This window comes from Pangasianodon hypophthalmus, chromosome 5 (assembly GCF_027358585.1).
Source record: "Pangasianodon hypophthalmus isolate fPanHyp1 chromosome 5, fPanHyp1.pri, whole genome shotgun sequence".
NCBI lineage: Eukaryota > Metazoa > Chordata > Actinopteri > Siluriformes > Pangasiidae > Pangasianodon > Pangasianodon hypophthalmus.
In genome coordinates, this window is record NC_069714.1 from 6,725,796 (window position 1) to 6,731,443 (window position 5,648).

A 5,648-nucleotide genomic window follows, 5' to 3' on the forward strand; every position below is an offset into this window, starting at 1 on the left:
GTGTACAGAAGCTTTGAGCCACAAGATGCAAAATATTCTTTTTTCTATATTCACTGTAAAAAAAAAATTGGTATAAAATCTTATGTTGGCTTAGGACTCACAATTTTTGGTTTGGTAACTGGACACATTAGACACATTTCATTATTTCCAGCTTAGGAACTTAGGTCAACGGAGCAATTTTTCTGTCCTCCAAAGCTGTGATTTTCTGTTTTCATCTGTCTTTTCGCCCACTGAGATGATTGTACCAATTTAATTCTCTTTAGGAAGATTGACTGTGATTTACTAGCTACAATTATAATTGCTAGCTTAGCTCATTAGTTTACAATCTACAGTGGCTGAGATAGCTCGGTTGTTGTTATCATGCTAGCAACTCATTCTTGTTGACACAACCGAAACTGTTGGTTTTCCTGGACCCAGAGGATGGCCATCAGCTGTGTAGCTACTGTCTCTGTATCAAACACCTGGAAGATACAGATACAGGAATGCAAAGCTAGGCCAATGCTAACTTTACAAATGCAACTGGCAGGCCTAGAACCTGATTCTGAGGCCACCCAGGTCCAGCCTGCATGCAATCTGCCTTGTCCCCTCTGATGACCAGGATCTTACCATACTTGTACTTCTTCGTCCTTTGTGCCTCCATCAGAGAACAGGCCATTAGAGGAACAAACAGTCTCCTTATGCACATCTCAAAGCTCAGTCACAGGCTAAACTCACAGAAGAGGTCCTTAACACCATTTACTTTATTGATGTAATTCTGGATTCAGTAGGATGATAGCGACCCTCACGCCTCATTGAGTGTCAGACATCATGATATCCTCTAACAAAATGGGAATGAGCTGCTATGTCTAATTCTATACTATACTATATTATACTATACATTCAATACTATATCTATACTGTATCTATTCTATACTATACTATACTATACATGGCATCACTGCCATGGTGTGATTGTGTTGAAAGTATCTGCATGGTGCACACATGCATGACAGCATATCCAGATGTTAAACACCAGACCTGACAGTACATTAATGAACATATAAATTATTAACAAATGTCATAAAAAGAATAATTATCTAATTAGTAATTTGACTCCAGTATTTAATTCTTTAATTCTAATGCATTTTCTGTTTTTATTCACAGTGTTAAGTAGCATTAACTACACTTTATAAAGTGTTTGCTTATTATTTAATTAGGACTTAACATGAATACAATTTGTAAATCTATCATGGACGTCAGTAAAATATTAAACAGGGTATAGTTCATTACTCTAATTATGTCACATTAATTAATCCTTTAAAAACTGCTTGATAATATGGGGAAAAACATGTTATTAACTGTTAGCTATAGTTAAGAGACAAATGTTTAATACTATAATGTTTATTTATGTTATCTTACTGTAAAGTGTTTTGAGAACACCCAATAAAAATTTTACACAAGCCTGTAAAATGGCATTCAAGTCTAAAAAGGAATAAATACTGCAGCAGCAGAGAAAAAGAGAGGAAGAATAAGTGATAGAGGTACTCAAAATTACCTAGTAGTCTTGTCATGTTTGGATATGGATTTTCTGCTAAGTCTTCTATTTTAAATCCTGGCACCATTAGCTGGAAAATTGTTTTACATTTTTATAATGTGATTTTATGGGATCTTGGCCAGTGTAAATCTTCCAAAAATATTCTGACTGTTTCCTTCACTCATTGATGTGATTCCTTCACTCATCATTACCATTTTCCACTGCTTTTTCATTTAAACCCTGGCCTTGTGAAATTCTTTCCACTTTCCACTTGATGTTTTCAGCTCTCTTTTTTGGAACTCATCTGACATGAGAGAGCACACACACACACACATGCACACAAGCACACAAGTATAACACAGTGTCACTAATAAGCCTGCTAGACTGCACACAAACACAGTCCTACTGCTAAATACAGCACTGTGAAATCTCTCCCTCTCCCTGAGTTGATACTACTTAAAGACACATGAGTTTTTAGCAAGGAATGTATGGGAGTTTTTATTCTATTTTGCCTACTGTACTGGAGCTGTTTTGCCTACAGACTGTGGACTTACCTTTTCAGAACATTGTGGCTGAGAAGTCAGAACCTGTAATTTTTTATTCATTCATCCATTTTCAGTAACCGCCTTCCCTGGTCGGGGTTGTGGTGGATCCAGAGCCTATCTTGGGCACACTGGGATTCTCAGTGGAATATTGATGTGTTATTGATATGTTACGTTACTAATATGGCAATTATGTTTTTATATTATTAATAATATTAATATGGCAAGACAGCTTGACTGTAGATTGTGCCTTAAATGGTTAGTTAACAAATGTGTCATCACAACCCCTTCTGATGTCTGACATCCACCCAAAATACACCCAAAAGTCTCATACATCAGCATAATTGTACATATAATACTGTTATTTTATTTAGTGTATTTCCTAATCCCTCTTTGAAATTAATTCCTGGCTGTGCATCTGACTCTTACATACTTCATAATACATGCAATGTACTAATCCTAGACTGTATACCATTAGCAGCCACTGTGTATTAGATCACTTGGCTAATACCAGTCACTCATTATGTGATTACATAGCTTGCCATTTCTATCCTGCTTTCTATCCTTTTCTCCTGGAAAGGTGTCAATTTGCCTGCCTCACTCCTAGAAAATGTGTTCTTTCTTTGCCATTTTCACAAACTTTTGTTGTTGCCAATTCTTACCCACTAGCTATTTCTCTAGCTTATCCCATGACTGATATCATTTTGGGAGGGCTAAGAGAGATTCTTCCTCATTAACACTTAAATTAATACATTAACACTTTAAGCCAATGCTTAAACTCCTAAACTGCTTTTTAAGTTTAGAGGAGAGTTCAGAGTCCACAGAACAAACTTGGAGGAGATCATGAGCTACCTCATTATGTATATCAGCTCTCAAAAGCCTAGAAGTGGATCGTGTTGCTCTGATCAATAGAAGATAAAGAAATGCTATCCTTCACATCCAAAAAAACAGGACCAATTATGCTGTCTTGGACTCACAGCCATGGCACCATCGACATTCTCAATCTAGCTTTGATAGGGTGACAGTTACTCAAATCAGAAGCTAGAAATTGTGCTTAATTTAACCTACATCACATTTGCCTCTACACATGTGACATCCTCTCTTTGACAAATAATAAGGCTGAGTTGTGTATAAATAAGGAATGGTGGTCCATGGCTTGCTTGCAAATTGGTAACATTTATATACAGCATATATTCTGTATACCTTCAGGACTGTTTAAATCTTTATAAAGACACTTTATTGTGGGCTGTCTGCTCCAAGTGTCACAACAGCACTCTGATATAGCATGAAAAATTCTTTGTAGAAACAGAAAACAATACAATGACAAACAGGCTTCCTGGTGAATAGACCATTGAAAAAAGCTGACATGGTAGAGAGAGAGCTGTGAGACAGAGAAAAATGTGAGATGAATGATGCAGTGAAAGAGAGTGATGAGAGATGCCCCATCAAAGCCAAGCCACAGCAATTTATGAAAGTTCAACTCCCCCTCTTTTAGTGAACTATAATGCTGAATTTGTTGGCATTTTTGCCAGGTTTTTGTATTTGCTGAACACCAATGGTAGATGCTGTTATTCTGCTCCTGTCACATTTTTACACTACAATATTTTTATGTACATATTCATGGATTTTTCAACAGTCCTGACAGCAGGATGTTCTTTAAAATCGTATTGTTTTTGGAGTGACAGCTGCCATGGTAGATTGCAACAGCACTGCTGGCATTTGGAGGCAGCTGAGTAATGAAAAGCAGTATAACACTGCTTGTATTGTGTATGTTTCAGATTTCAGCTGTGGCCAGAAGAGTGACCTCAGATATCAGTCTTGCAGGACCCAAAAAGCAGCAATGGAGAAGGTGAAAAATCAGATGTGAATGACAGTAAAGAGCTGATAGAATATGAAAACCAATATTTAGTCTTTTACTAAGCATTCATGGTGGAAGGGACATTGACATCCATTTAAAAAGACAGAGGTGTCAATGGTTTTTAAAGCCTTTCAGGCTACAGCGCATGTTATTACTATCAATTACAGTACAAGTTATTACTATTAATTAAAATATTCAAAATTATTATTACATTAAATAATAATTATATTGAATGGGTCACCACTCCGATAGACGAAGCAAATTCAGAAAGAGATACAACATAATAATAGTAATTATTTGGCTATTATCTGATAAATATTTGTTTTACATCTAATTGGGTGATAGTTTGTAGAACTCATTTGTGACAAGAGATGAAGACACTTGTAAAACATACAAAGTTTAATAACGATAAGAAAGGTATGCATCAATATAATAACATTTTGTAATAAATATAATAATTCCACATAATAGAAATAAACCGATCAGCCATAATATTATGACCACCTGCCTAATATTGTGTTGGTCCCCCTTTTGCTGCTAAAACAGCCCTGACCCGTCGAGGCATGGACTCCACTATATCCCTGAAGGTGTGCTGTGGTATCTGGCACAAAGACATTAACAGCAGATCCTTTAAGTCCGCGAGGTGGGGCCTCCATGGATCTGACTTGATGGCCAGCACACCCCACAGATGTTCGAGTGGATTGAGATCTGGGGAATTTGGAAGCCAAGTCAACACCTTGAACTCTTTGTCATGTTCCTCGAACCATTCCTGAACAATTTTTACAGTGTGGCAGGGTGCATTATCCTGCCGAAACAGGTCACTTCCATTAGGGAATGCCGTGGCCATGAAGGGGTGTACCCGGTCTACAGCAATGTTTAGGTAGGTGGTATGTGTCAAAATAGCATCCACATGAATGCCAGGACCCAAAGTTTCCCAGCAGAACATTGCCCAGAGCATCACACTGCCTCTGCCAGCTTGCGTTCTTCCCATAGTGCATGCTGGTGCCATCTCTTCCCCTGGTAAATGATGCACACGCACCCGGCCTTCCACATGATGTAAAAGAAAATGTGATTTATCGGACCAGGCCACCTTCTTCCATTGCTCCGTGGTCCAGTTCTGATGCTCACCTGTCCATTGTAGGCACTTTTGGCAGTGGACAGAGGTCAGCATGGGCACTCTGACAGGTCTGTGGCTACACAGCCCCATACACAGCAAGCTGTGATGCACTGTGTGTTCTGACACCTTTCTATCATAGCCAGCTTTAACTTTTCAGCAATTTGTGCTACAATAGCTCTTCTGTGGGATCAGACCAGACGGACTAGCCTTCACTTCCCACGAGGATCAGTGAGCCATGGGCACCCATGACCCTGTCGCTAGTTCACCGGTTGTACTTCCACTTTTGGTAGGTACTAACCACTGCATACCGGGGACACTCCACAAGGCCTGCCGTTTTAAAGATGCTCTGATCCAGTCATCTAGCCATCACAATTGCGGTTGTCAAACTCTCTCTAATCCTTACACTTGCCCATTTTTCCTGTTTCCAACACATCAGCTTCGGGAACTGACTGGTCACTTGCTGCCTAATATATCTTAACCCTTGACAGGTGCTATTGTAGTGAGATAATCAATATTATTCACTTCACCTGTCAGTGGTCATAATGTTATGGCTGATCAGTGTATATGGAAACTGAGAATATATGCAAATGTAGTGACAGTAGTTGACAGTAATGAGTT